This window comes from Vidua macroura, chromosome 31, assembly GCF_024509145.1.
Source record: "Vidua macroura isolate BioBank_ID:100142 chromosome 31, ASM2450914v1, whole genome shotgun sequence".
NCBI lineage: Eukaryota > Metazoa > Chordata > Aves > Passeriformes > Viduidae > Vidua > Vidua macroura.
In genome coordinates, this window is record NC_071601.1 from 1,250,021 (window position 1) to 1,265,355 (window position 15,335).

At 44.1% G+C, this 15,335-nt stretch overlaps 1 protein-coding gene across 3 annotated transcripts in view; it reads right to left on the bottom strand.

Moving 5' to 3' along the window:
• MSRA (methionine sulfoxide reductase A) overlaps nucleotides 1-15,335 on the bottom strand; it is a 228,683-nt gene that overhangs the window by 64,501 nt on the left and 148,847 nt on the right. The window lies entirely within an intron of this gene.

Consider the following 15,335-nt stretch of genomic DNA (forward strand, 5'->3'; position numbering starts at 1 on the left):
CCCCTACAGAATTCCCAAACCATCAGACATTTGTGTTCAAGTTTTAGAAACTGGAGTAGCTCATCCAGGGTGGATCAGCCAGGTCAGAGTGCAGGCACATACTGGGCTTTGTAGAGGAAAAAGGTTTGGGAGTTCTACTTCAAGGGCCCACTGACCCAACCCAAAGAAGGAAGATGGCAGGAGAAAGAAAAATGTGAACAGCCATGGAGAAAGAAAAAAAAGCCAGCAGGAAGGTGAGGGCCATGATGGAGCTGCTGAAAAAACTCCAGAGGAGGCCACGGAGCTGCCTCAAGGGCTGGAGCCCCTCTGCTCTGCAGCCAGGCTGGGAGAGCTGGAGGTGTTCCCCTGGAGAAGAGAAGGCTCTAGGAATACCTCAGAGCCCCTTCCAGAGCCTTTAAGGGGCTCCAGGAGAGCTGGAGAGGGACTTGAGACAGGGGATGGAGAGACAGGACAAGGGGGAATTGCCTCCCACTGCCAGAGGGCAGGGTTAGATGGAAGGAATTTTTGGCTGTGAGGGTGGTGAGGCCCTGGCACAGGGTGCCCAGAGAAGCTGTGGCTGCCCCTGGATCCCTGGCAGTGTCCAAGGCCAGTCTGGACAGGTCTTGGAGCAACCTGGGATAGTGGAAGGGGTTGGAATGGGATGGGCTTGAATGTTCCTTCCAATCTAAACCATTCCATGATTCTAAGATAATTAGCAACAATTAAAACTTCACTAAAAGGGTGACATTGGACTTTTTCCACTCCGGGCAGGATTATAAAACCACGCTAGAAACAAAACCTGCTGACCACGATATACTTTGCACTTTTATGCTCAGAGATGGAATTATTTCATTTTTGTCTTTTCTAGCATGGGCAAATTCCAAAAGGACAAGTTGAAATGGAAAAACACTCCATGGCATTTTTTTTTTTTTTTTTGCAGGCTGCATTTTTCCATTGACCCAGCAGCATTAATAAACATTGCAGAGCTTTCTGAGGGGAAGATTTCCCATCCCCTCTGTGCTCTACCTCATTACCTTTTCATTTTGTTTTGTTTGCTTCTTCCTGTCAGGATAAACACGAGGCACTGTCAGGCAAACAGCAGGTCGGGGGATGACATTTTTTAATGTTCACAGAACAATCTGACCTCCTGCTCACAGCCACTAAAAGGGAAATAAGGAAACCCCTTGTTTTAAGTCCTAAATGCTAACGAGGTTCTCTACTTAATTTGTTTCTCCTTCCCAGAAACACTAATTTCAAATTGAACCACTGACTCAATTAGCAAAATGTTGAATTTGGTGAGACTTTGTGCAATAAAATGTCCCAGTAACAAAGAGGAAGCCAGCAGTGGTTTGGTGCCAGTAACTAAATCCATTTTAATGGGCTATTTTAATTAAACAAATTAAATTAATGATGGCCTCTGCACAATGATGAATTACACTATTTAATAGATCATTGCAATGTGCTAATCCCTTTTTTAATATTATCTTCTAACATTGATCCACGCATATACACACAAGTCATAAACTAAGCTCAAGAAAGAAAAACAAACAATGGGTGCAAAAGGGCCAAATAATGGAACGTGTGGGATGATCTTGTTCAAAAAAAAAAAAAAAAAACAAACCAATTTCAGTTGAAGTTATGGCAATTATTCACCATTATGGGATAATGGAAACCAGGTGGAATCTACAGTGCCCTCCATGAGGGGTTCAGGTTGGATATCAGGAGGAATTTCGTCATGGAAAGGGTTATTAAACACTGGAAGGGGCTGCCCAGGGGGCCATCCTGGAGGTGTCCAAGGAAGGCCCAGATGGGGCACTCAGTGCTCCGGGCTGGGTGACAAACTGGGGATCAGTCACAGCTTGGACTCGATGGCCTTGAAGGTCTTTCCCACCCTCAATGATTCTGTGAGCGGGAGGACCCAGATAATTTTATCATCTTTTAAGGAGAGCTAACTTTATTTTTTGGCTATGTTTAGAAGGCAAGGGTAGGATTTAAAGATTGGAATTGGTGACATTGGAGGTTTTTTCTGACCTAAATGATTCCGTGATTCTGCATGTGATTTACCTGATGTGACATCTCGAGGGATTCAAGTCAGAGCTGAGCCAGTCTAGAGGCTGTGAAGCCTTTCTGCTCACAGGCAAAAAGGGGAAAAAGAAGGGGGGAAAAAAGGTGTTTATAAGGACTGCTAATGACAAATAGAAATGGAATGTCCTTAGGGATGGCTGGAATTTCCATGCAACTGGAAGAGGGTCTATAAAAAAATGGGAACACAGGCAAGACTGAGGGTAAAACACGGAGACACACAGCACCTTAAAGCTGGGAGACAACCATAAATACTAGGGATCATGGTAAAGGCTCTTCTTGTGCCATAGTGTTCAATAAAAAATCCAGTTTGCCATAGTTTTCCATTAAAAAAGTCCCATTTGGGCTGTTTTAGGACTGAACCAGAGCTCCACAGACACCAGACTGCAACTGATTTTAGAGGATTTATCATGTCACTGACAACTACTTAGGCTGAGGGGATCTGAGGTCTGGCTTGCTGATGAAGACTCCAGGAAAGATTATATGGGATTAAATGGGAATAAGTGACAAAATGGAATGAAAAAAAAGATGCAAGGTGCAAACACAGCTGGATAATAAAACCATACAAAGTATATCAGGAATGCTGAAGATGTAAAATATTCTTCACAGAAGATGAAACATTTGGCCTTAGAATCCTGGAAATCCAGGGATTACAGGAAATGGAATAAAAACCACTTTTTAATGAAAACAAATAAAAGAAGCGTGGACCTGAAAAGGACCTGTTCATCTGCCACAGAAAGAGCTCTTCAGAGTTCTTTAAAGTACATCCAGCACTAAATTCCCCTCACCCAGGCAGGACCTGTCTGCCTGGAGATATGTCAGAGCTCAGGACACACACCACACATGGGCACAGGAGGCACAACTGTTATCCCTGACATCCTGTCCTCTCCCAGGTGTTGGAACATGATGATCTTTAGGGTCCCTTCCAACCCAAACCACTCCATGATTTCATGATTTACCAAGCTCATACCAATTTGCGGATCCCAGCTCCCGCTGGCTTTGTGTCCCATGAAAAAAACTGCTCTGGAATAGATTTATCTTTGCAATGGTGTGGCATAATGACATCATGGAATCACAGAGTCATTAAGGTTGGAAAAGCCCTTGGAGATCACAGAGTCCAGCCATTCCCAGCACTGCCAAGGCCACCACTGACCCATGTCCCCAAGTGCCACATCCACATGGCTTTTAAATCCCTCCAGGAATGGGGACTTCCAACACTGCCCTGGGCAGCTGTGCCAGGGCTGGACAGCACTTTCCATGAAGGAATTGTTGCTAAAATCCTTATTTTGATTCCATTCTACAAAGAATGTTTAAAAATGAAGAAGTGTGCTCTGTATTTTAGTAAACTCCCTTTTAGCTGAAGTTGAGAATCCTGGCTCAGAATCCTGGTGTTTGTACCTGAGGGGACGGAGGAGTGAAGAAGCCCCAGACAATGTGGCAGGATGCTAATTCAGGCTTCCTAATGAATTCAGAGCCAGAACAAATCAAAGAAGAACTGCATTTAAAATAATTAAAAAAAAAAAAAAAAAAAAACACAGCTACAGGTGTAGATTGTGAACTGGCATTATCCTCCCTTGTTTAAAAAATGACATGGTAATTCTAATGACAAACTCTGTTATAAATAGACACTTAATTACAATATCTTAGGTCTGGCATCTGCATTTTCACCATCTTAAAGGCAGAACCCGAGGAGGGTTTGCTGCAAACTGGAGACTTGAGCAAGACAAAAGGAAATGTGAAGTTCAACCAAACCCAAAATCTGCTGCTCTTCACACCCTCCACTTCACTGCTGGCCTGCAGGCATTTTTCCCAGGAGAAGGAAGGAAATGACCCTGGAACGTCCTGGCAGCTGCCACCCTTGGGACTCCCTCTCCCAAAACATCCCAGCCCACTGACCAAGGGACAATGGACATCCTGCACCTGAATTTGGCCACTTTGAGCATTTTTTTCCTCCTCTCCCTCCCAGTCCATGGGTCCAGCAGCTACAGCAGCTACCATAGAAACCAAAGTGCTGCTCTGCAGCACAAGGAGCAGCAGCAATGGGAATGTGGGGAGGGGGGTGGATGCAGGAGGAGGAGGTAAAGGAGGAGGAGGAGGAGGAGGAGAGAAAGCAGCATCACACATTCAGAATGAAATGTTCCCACCAGAGGGAGTGAGTCATTCCTGAAGAAAAGTGCAAAGCTGCAGGATTTTTTTTCCCTGCCGCTCTCAATGCACATCTGCAAACACGGACGTACAAATCTCCACCCTTTGCTGGATGCAGGGGGAATGGAGCAGCAAAGGATGAGGAGCAGGTGGGGGTACTTAATGCCTTCTTTGCCTCAGTTTTTAACAGTCAGACCAGTTGTACTCCAGAGAGAAACAAGGAGCAGAATCAATCCCGTAATCCAAGGCTGTCATCAACCCGCTACACCACTAAGACAAGCCCATGGGGTGGGATGGGATCCACCCAAAGATGCTGAGGGAGCTGCCAGAAGCACTCCCTGAGCCACATTCCATCATTTCCCGACATCCTGGCAAAGCAGGGAGATTCCAATCCACTGGAAGGCAGCAAATGTGTCTCCCATCACATCAGTGATGTGGACACAGAGCCATCGTTTGTGGATGGTGAATCCATCACTGAGGACAACAGGAAATGGCCTCAAGCTGCACCATGGGGGGGGGTGGATTGGATATTAGGAATAACTTCTTTCCCAAAAAGGTTGTCCAGCCCTGGCACAGCTGCCCAGGGCAGTGTTGGAAGTTATCAGCCCGTTCCTGGAGGGATTTAAAAGCCATGTGGATGTGGCACTTGGGGACATGGGTCAGTGGTGGCCTTGGCAGTGCAGGAATGGTTGGACTGGATGATCTCAGAGGGCTTTTCCAACCTAAACAATCCCATGATCCCGTGATTCTAAACAACTCTGCTTTTGCCTCTTGCACAGGTGCTTGACTCCCTGGTGCTCTGCTCTCTAATGAACACTACAATTTCCTCATGATGTAAATTAATGCCTGACCTATCCCAAGGATCTCAGACAGAATTATGCTGTCATTTCCAAAATGCCCTTTAGAGCTTTTTCCCTTCCTCTCTTTCCAGGACAGTGCAGAAATACAACTTTGTGTGAAGCCAACATATATTAAACAGGGATTTGACATCAAAAAGTCACTCACTTTTTAAGAGCAGCAAGCCATAATACATGATGATATACTATACATTTGTAAATTGCTGGCTAATTCAAAATAAAAAATAATAACAACCAGTCTGGAGTTGTGTTTGATTTCCTTTGATCTTACTGTTCATAATTAATCTCTTTGCCTCAGGGGCCTGGAGGGACAGGACACAGGGAGTGGCTTCCCAGTGCCAGAGGGCAGGGATAGATGGGATACTGGGAAGGAATTCCTGGCTCTGAGGGTGGGGAGGTCCTGGTACAGATTTCTCAGAGAAGCTGTGGCTGCCCCTGGATCCCTGGAAGGGTCCACAACCAGGCTGGACAGGGCTTGGAGCAACTTGGAACACCTGGGAGGTGTCCCTGCTCATGATCTTTAAGGTCCCTTCCAACCCAAACCATTCTAGGATTCTATGATAAATCATAAATAAACATGATGGAACAATTTCCAAGCCCTCCTTTAGCTGGAGTGTGGGATGAATTCACAATTCAACACAGCTACAACAGCAGAAAACTATAAAAACCTAATTTCTACCTGTCCAGATTGTAAATAGTTCAATGAATGCCCAACATCTACAAGTGTCCTTCCCAAAACTCACTTGAGGAATGTTCACTCGGGAAATGCCCATCTCCTGCTTCCCACAGCAAAATACGCAAAGCACAGAATCCTCTTTTTGCCATAATTTATAAACCCCAGAGGGATAATTCTGCCGCATCTGATCCATGAAATGATGCTCCAGCAACCACACAAATATGGACAAATAACTGAAATTACAGAAAACCTGATGGTTTGTGTGGCACAAAGAGAAGGGGAAAGCTCCTCATTCCCTGCCCTTGCAGAGGAGTTCGAGCCCACTAGAGGGCAATGAAAGAAATCAGGATTTCTACAGCCCTGGAAAAGCCCCTAATTTCACCCTCAAGGTTTTTCCTATGATAATATATCACGGGATAATGGGGAAATATATTTCCTAGGATTGTTGGCACATAAAATAGCAGCCACATACACAGAAGGGCAAGAAGAGCTGGATGAAAAATCACCACCCAGGATATAATTAGCTGATTGAGATAAAAATAAAAAATATTACAGAAAATAAAATGATGATGATGTTAAAAGTGCAGATTTGTGTATGTGTGTGTGGAGAAGGGGGAGTGATGCTACAATCCCTCACTGCAATTTTTCAACTCCTCTTTCCTTTTTTCTAGAATTTTTCTTTGGGTGTTTTTATCTCCACAAAACTTCATGGTTTGGGCTGAAAGTTGTCATTGCTGAAGAAAACGGATTTTTCTAAATTTCTAGGACAGCCACTCAGTCATTTGTGATAAATACAACTGTATCTATTTAATACTTAGTAAATAAATATATAAATTTAATTATTTGCTTTCCATATTAAAAAATCTAGATTATCTAGAAATATCTAGAAAATATCTTTAAGGAGTACAAAAACCTTTAAGTTTGGGTGCTCTTCAGCATGAAGCACTGGCCAATAAAGCCAAATTTGTCTAATTTTTTAGCTTTTTAAGGAAAATGTGGGTTTCACATAGTCAGTAGATGATTAATATTGAAAATTTTAGAAGAGGGAATGAGCACCAGTTCCCTGAGCACTTCAAAAGGGAAAATAAGACAAAACAAACAATACTGGGCCAATTTGTACATGGGTAAAAACAAAACAAAACAAAACAAACAAACAAACAAAACCCCCACGTCCCAAAAAAATAAAAAACATTTAAATGATAGGGAATATAATTAGTGCCAATCAACGTTTTTTTAGAAAACAGGTCAAATATAAACCAGACATCTGTCTTTGATGCTATTACAAGTTCAGCTGACGCAGGAAAATTTGCAGATCCAATGCAGTGAACATTTTGTGTTTGATTAAGTATCATAAAATTATTTTAATTAAAAAAAGTAGTGCAAAAATGGTATTGATACAGGGAATAATAACTAGATTAAGATGGACTTTCACTGGGATTGTTGTGAATTGCAGTGATCAAGGCTTAAAAATAATTTTAAAATTTGTGCTGGTAAAAGTGGGAGATCACGTGAAGGTCAGAGTTACTGCCCTGTACCACTGAGATCTTTGGAATGGAGTTAAATCTCAAACTGCCTCCATAGCTTCCCTGAAAAAATCCAAAATTCCACCATCCCCCATTGTCTGGATACAGCTCTTCCTCCTGCCCTTCTCCACCACCTCACAAAGGGTCTTGATGTGTAAAAGGGTTTTTTCTTCTGTGAACACTTTAAATACTACTCCTTTAAGACTTGAAAGAGACCTGGTTTAACCGAGCTGACTAAAAATAACCAAAGCACAGGAGAAAGGAGAAGGCACAATGGAAATATATTAACCCCAAAAATCCATAGGAGGCTGCTTGCTCGGGGAAAGGTCAGGATTTAATACTGGGTTTAATACTGGGGCTTGAAGCAGGGATTCACTGAAAGTGATTTCTCAGCCTTTGATGACTCTTCCTGCACAAAACTCCATGGCCCTGCCCTAGAAGGTATCTTGGGATGCTCTAGGCAGCAGGAAGAGGAAATATATTTTGTCCACATTATGTTGGGCAGTTGGATTCACTTTCAGACCCAGTGAGTAAATGACACCTAATAAGTGTCAGCTAGAAAAAAAAAAAAAACAAGTTTGTCTTTGTCTGCAAGGGTAAAAAAGAGGGAAGTTTTTTTCACAAAACACAGGCCTGAGGGAAAAAAGTGGAAAATCTGAGGACTGGGGAAAATGTGGAAGAAAAGGATGAGGGACAACATCAAATGACAGAAGATTTGTCCCTGTGAGGGTGGGGAGGCCCTGGCACAGGGTGCCCAGGGAAGCTGTGTCTGCCCCTGGATCCCTGGAAGTGTCCAAGGCCAGGCTGGACAGGGCTTGGATCAACCTGGGATGGTGGAAGGTGCCCCTGCCCATGTCAGGGGTGGAATGGGACAGGCTTTAAGGTCCCTTCCAACCCAAACTGTTCTGGGATTCTGTGATTCCATGATAAACAGAAGGAAAGACCAGTCTACAAGAGATCTGTGTAAGTCAATAAAGGAGAAAAAACACTTGATGAAAAAAGATCACGAGGTCAAACCAGACATGACAATGTTGCTGACTAAAGCATCCTCTGATTTTTCCTTCCAGGAAGTATTGACTTGTTTTCCCCAAAGCTGAGAGTTCTCTTTGATGTACACTTCATACAGAAAATAAAACACACGATCCTATGACAGTTCTTCGGGCAACACAAACACTGAGAGGAACAAAATTCCGGGGCCAGATTTTTATCTCAATTGCATTACTGGAAATCCAAAGTAATTCCATGGATTTGAATGGTGTTGCTCTGGATTTGCAGCTTTTGGACGATCTGCACTGGGTCCTCTGAGGGAATCTTGAGAGTTATTTAAGAAAACAGTAACATCAGCTGGAAAACAACTTCAGCAGGGATGAATTGTCAACACAATTGGCAATCAACCATCTGGTTATCAAATCATGGGGACCTGAGTGTTTAAGTGGACCCTCCTATGTCCATATTCAGAGGCCTGAGTAGGATATTTTATAAATGTTGAGTATTTGTCATTTCCACATGAGAGCTTTGTGGAACTCAGAACTTCCTGAAGTGTCATCATGCTCTGATACATTTTTTGCTTTGTATTTCAGAGTTGGGTAAACAATGGGAAAGCGTTCCATGAGCATTCATTTGAATCCTGGCTCAGGCACACTTCTGTCCCTGAGAAAATGAGGTTTGAGGAGTGTTCTTGGATCCCACAGCTCAGCACTAGGGATAAACAAACTGTTTGGAGAGCAGAAGAAATGCTCCCATGCTCATTAGAAATATCACTTTAAAAAAAGGCTTTTTCATGATTTTTAAAATTTGTATGGAAACCTCAAACCAGGCCAATCTCTCTCCCCCTCTCAGTCCATGCAGAGATTCCCACTTCAAATCTTATCCTTCATCTGGGCATGAATGGATCCAAAGAGCAGAGCAGAATTAAGACATGACATTTTCACACACGATGAGACCGAACACATCTGGAGATGATTCCTTGGGTTTATTTCCTGGAAATTTGTCCTTAGGTCAGTTTTAAGGGCTGTGTTTAACCCAAAGAGAACAAGAACAGCACCGGCTAATGACCATCATGTTCCTTTTACCTTGACTTTTTTCTATTTTATCCTGTCCTCCCCATAACTAATCTCTCAGTTAAACTAAACTCCCTGAGAGCTTCCTGAAGAGAAGGAATTCCATCCTCTTCCCTGTAAATCCTGTGTTCACTTAAACCACCATTATTAAGGTCATTATCACACTTATGCACCTGACATTTAATGTGCTCGTGACACTTTCAGAATGCTGGAACAGATGCATAATCAAGAAATTCAAAAGCCTGGACTAGAAGCTCTTCAGAAGGATCCCAGATAACACTGAACTATGTCAGAAAACATTTCCAGGCTGATGGGAAGGGATTTAACCTCTGTGTTGGCATCAGTGCACATTCCATTGCTTTTCCTTGGCACTGGGATGACCCAGGACCCACAGGAGAGCTGTGCCCAGCTGGAGGCCAGGTCACACAGGGTAGGACCCCTCAAACAACAGCTCAGCCCTCTAAATCTTCATTTTCTGAAGCAACACGAGGTTCTGCCCTGGAGATTGAGAATTTATCTGCCTAAGGATATGAAAATGGGATGTCTACACAAATCCAGCATGTTTTTACATTAATGGCAGGCTGAACAGGGCAAGCCACACAAAGCAGGAAATGTTTTATTTACAACCCACTCTTTGAGTCAAATCCATTTGATATTTACATTAGTTTATTACAGGACAATTTCTAGCATTAGTTTAAATGTCCAATATAAACTTCACATTCCCAGTGCAATAAAGCAAACGGCTCCTTCAGTGACCCCCATGACCTCCCAGATGAAAAAAATGATTGCAAAATACAAACTCTAGTTTCATCCCGCTCTTCTGGTTCTAAATCCAAATACAGGATCAGCTGCATTTGCAACAGTCAAAGGGCCAAATGAAATGCCCACCCTTTATCAAGTGAAGACAATAAATGCAGAATTGAAAGCTATAAAAATCTTGCTTTTCTCAGCATTAATAAAAACAAGCACCATGTGCTGCATTCCTGGGGAGCAGGAATAGTAACAGGATGCACTCAGCATGGGATGGTGGCACTTCTCTGCCTCAGGGAATGCCCATCCCTGGAAGTGTCCAAGGCCAGGCTGGACAGGGCTTGGAGCAACCTGGGACTGTGGGAGGTGTCCCTGCCCATGGCAAGGGGTGGAATGAAATGGGCTTTAAGGAATCCATCACCTCCCTGGGAAGCCCCTTCCAACATCTAATCACCTTTTTCATGAAGAAATTCTTTCTGATGTCCAACCTGAGCCTCCCCTGGCACAGCTTGAGGCTGCTCCCTCTCATCCTGTCCCTGTTCCCTGGGAGCAGAGCCTGACCCCCCTGGCTGTCCCCTCCTGTCAGGAGTTGTGCAGAGCCACAAGGTCCCCCCTGAGCCTCCTTTTCTCCAGGCTGAGCCCCTTTCCCAGCTCCCTCAGCCCCTCCTGGTGCTCCAGTCCCTTCCCCAGCTCCATTCCCTTCCCTGGACACTCTCCAGCCCCTCAGTGTCTTTTTTGTCCCAGAGCTGTCCCCAGCTCTGGAGGTGCCCCAGCAGTGCCAGCCCAGGGGACAGCACTGCCCTGGTCCTGCTGCCACCCCAGAGCTGGCACAGCCCAGGTGCCACCGGCCTCTTGCCCACCTGGGCACACCTGGCTCATGTCAGCAGCACCCCCAGGGCCTTTTCCAGCCCCTCTCCCCCAGCCTGGAGCTGCAGGAATGATGCTGTCACCAAGTTCAGCATCATTCCCCAGCACTCCCTGTGCCCAGCCATCACCAGTTCTTAACCCAGCCCAGAGGGAACCTGCCCAGGCCATGGGCTGCTGGATTTTCCAGGAATAAGCCACAGGAGATGCTGTCAAAGGTTTTGCTGAAGTCCAGGTAGACACATCCACAAGTTCATCCTAAGTTCATGCTATTAATGCTTTTATTTTGCTGCCACTGTCATCAAGAAATGGATTAGGATTAGTTTTGAGAGATTTTGCCAATGTGAGGTGCCCGAATTTTATCAGAGTGGCAAAGTCAAATTTTCTGCAGTTACAGTAACATGAAAAGAGTTCACAACTGCTCACACAAAACCTCCTCATCCATAGCCAAATGCATCTTTCTCTGAGAGGGGTGAACATACAAAGAGTATCTCTGCAGCACAGAAAAGTGATTACAATCCAAAGAATGGCTCAGCTTATCAGATCAGCTTTGCTTGTCTCCACAAGAGCCACCACCATCAATCAGGAATCAAGTTGTTGCCATTCACAGCAGAGTGAAGCAGAGATAATTTGACACATAAAGCTCTGAATTAGACATAATTTGAAGAGGAGTAAGCAGGTGTTATTTTTTTATTGACTATTGTATTGCTTTAATAAAAACAATCTCATTTTAAAAGAGCTATTTAAGTTCTCCCAGCCAAAAATCACATGAAAAACCATCTCCCAGGCAAAGCCTGTTCTGAATTCACACAGCACGTCAGATAAAACACAGATGAAGGTTGTGAATTCCCACCGCCAGGCATTCCTTCATGGAATTAACCACTCAGAACTGCAGATCCCAGAGGTCTGTAAACAGCCCTTCCTCCAGCTTTGACAAATACAATCCTGACCACTTCACCTCCTTTGCAGGTTGCTGCTCCAAAGCTCACTGATTTTGGAATGCTTTTGGAAACTCCAGCTTTTCAATCTCTTTCCCTAATGCCAAATGTAAAGGTCTTATTTTTGCACCTAAACATTTTGCTGGTTTGTTCCCACATCCTATCACAGAAAGCTGATGGAAGCTTCCCAGTGTCTGCTAAAGAGCTGTGCTGCAGGGATTGCTGCATCTTCTGCTAATTCATTGTGTTCCTTATTCCATGGAATGCATCCACCCAAAGCCTCTGCTCTGGAGCCAGGATGGGAGAGCTGAGGGGTGCTCACCTGGAGAAGAGAATGATCCAGGGAGAGCTCAAAGCCCCTTCCCTAAAGGGCTCCAGGAGAGCTGGAGAGGGACTTGGGACAAGGGATGGAGGGACAGGACACAGGGAATGGCTTCCCACTGCCAGAGGGCAGGGATGGATGGGATATTGGGAAGGAATTCTTGGCTGTGAGGGTGGGGAGGCCCTGGCAGAGGGTGTCCAGAGAAGCTGTGGCTGCCCCTGGATCCCTGGAAGTGTCCAAGGCCAGGCTGGACAGGGCTTGGAGCAACCTGGGACAGTGGAAGATGTCCCTGCTCATGGATGATCTTTAGAAGTCCCTTCTAACCCAAAGCATTCTGTGATTCCATGAAGGGGAGGCACTCAGTGTATTCTTACCTTAAAACCCTGTGCTAGTGCTTGACAAAACAACTGCAAGGTCTGATTCTGAAAAAAAAAAATTAATACAAACTTCTTCCCACCCTGATTTCACTCTCTGGATTACAATTGCCTTGATAATTCATTTGAAAATGAAACCCAGCTGAGCAACTGTCTTGAAAATTGAGTAACCTCAGGTTCACCTGCATTAAAAAACCTCAGCTTCAGTCCAAACTGCTCATTCACAGTGATTTCACCAAGGCCTGGCCCTCATTTGATGTTTTTCTGATTACAGTTCCATTGTGTCACCGTTTAGCAGCAGCACTATTGTATTACAGTCTCTGTCACCAGGAGCTGACTCTGACTCCCACACTCAGCTCCCTCAGCAGCTCCAGCCCCATGGCTTGATGTGAATTCAGTGCTCTACTGTCACTTCTCAGCTCTCAAAGCAGCTGCAGGAATCAGCAACAAGTTCCACAACTTAAAGTAGATGTGACCTTGCAGGATACCTGGGCTTGGGACACCCCGAGGGTCTCACTCACAGCCTGGTAATAAATCTGATTATTGCCACTTAAAATCGAATCCCAGCATCAATGAGATTGGAAAAGCACTCTGAGATCATCGAATCCAAGCATCCCCCAGCACTGCCAAGACCACCACTAATCCATGCCCCCAGCTGCCACATCCACACAGCTTTTAAATCCCTCCAGGGATGGGGACTCCACCACTGCCCTGGGAAAACTATTCCAATGCTTGCTCACCCTTTCTGTGAAGAATTTTTCCCTAATATCCAATCTAGACCACAACTTGGCACAGCTTGAGGCCGCTCCCTCTCATCCTGTCCCTGCTCCCTGGGAGCAGAGCCTGACCCCCCCCGGCTGTCCCCTCCTGTCAGGAGTTGTGCAGAGCCAGAAGGTCCCCCCTGAGCCTCCTTTTCTCCAGGCTGAGCCCCTTTCCCAGCTCCCTCAGCCCCTCCTGGTGCTCCAGCCCCTTCCCCAGCTCCATTCACTTCCCTGGACATCTGGAGCAAGTTAGGAAAAACACCCAAACCTCATCTAGCAAACCCATCATTTTCTGGTTGAAGGCCACTTTTAGGGCTCTTTCAGGCCCTCAGCTCAAACCACATCTAAGAGCACATGCACAATTATTCAGTGAACAAAAAAATAAATGACATTTTGATTTTATTTTTCTTCCTTTGCAGTGCCAAAAGATGCTGGAGTCACCCATGCACACTGCAGTGATTGTAATATTTGTCAGTCCTTCCTCCCGTGCTGCAGGCACCACTGCTTATCACGGAAAAATTGTGCCATTCCCACATTTTTATCCATGATTATCTGGCATGTGTCGCTGCCAGAAAAGCTTGATATTTATTTTAAATTGCTGCAATAATAAGGAAAGTGGCTGTATTGCATTTACATTAAAATAATGGCATGCACAGCATTTAATATGAAAAGGGATTCCTGAACAAATTGTTTGCTCAGTGTGTTTCCCACACAACTATTCCACTGCTCCTGCAATACCCCAGTAGATAATATTGGAGATATTGTTGTTAATAATACATGGGAAACACACATCCCTAAGGAATTTCAGTGCATATTTGCTGGGTTTCCTTAGCTGGCAACACCGTCCCTTCCTTCCCCACTTCAGTGCAAAAACAAACTCTACATGTGCTCACTTACAGTTGTGCCTAATTATATAAATGTACTAATTACACACACTTTTCAAAGTAGGTAAATTTTAAATGGTGCCATTAAGGAAATCTATTTGATGATGGAAATTTCTGTAATATCATATTGCAATCTCACACATGGCAATTTTGCTCTCATGTCAGTATTTATTTAATGACAAATAACAGCAGAGGATAATAGAGTTGGGAAAGCAAATTAAAACTGTAAAATTTGCAGGGTGATGTTGGTCAGCAGATGATAAAAGAAAGGAATAAAATGAACTTTGAAAACCAGTGGATTTAAGGTAAATAATGAGTAAAAAGAAGTTTTGAATAATAAATGTCTTCCAAAACCACCAGATAAACACCTGCAAGAGTGACTTATCCTCATCAGAAACAAATATAAGTCATTGAGCACTTCATTTACACACCCAGTTGTCAGATCTGGAAATCACTTACCTGCAGTCCTGAGCACCTCTTTGCACTCAAAATAATTCCAAGTGCAAGTAGGAACCAGTCCTAGAGCTCACCCAGTCATACTCACACTGGTAAAAAACAAACTGCTGCCTTTTGGGACCTTCTGGCTGATGCAAAAAGAGCTTTTTACTTTAAACATCAAATATACACCAAAACTCCTGGTTCTTTAGCATAACACCAGTGAGGTGAATGCATAATTAAATATAATGAACACTGATTGTCTTTTGGTACTACTTAAGTTTAGTGCCCTGATATCCCAGGTGAGTGTTTTGTTTTTTTTTTTTTCATATAAATTAGAATAATTTAATATTTTTCTGCTGCAGAATCTGGATTTTGCAGAGCACTGGGCAGCACCACAGTGCAACAACACTGCAGGATACTAATCCCTCTGCCTTTACTTAAATAACAGCGTGGCAGGGAAGAGACAGAATCCATCTTCCACAGAAAACAGGGGAAAAATCTGTGTAAGAAAAGGAATTGGTCGATGTTCTCACACACAAATCCTTGTATCACAACAAATACTCTCAGTAAGTCACAGGCTGTCACATCTCAGCCAAGACATTTATGGAAAGGCTTGATAGAAGCATCTCAGAAGCATCAGGTGGGTGATCCTGAGTTATCCAGCTCAATTACCGATCAGCAA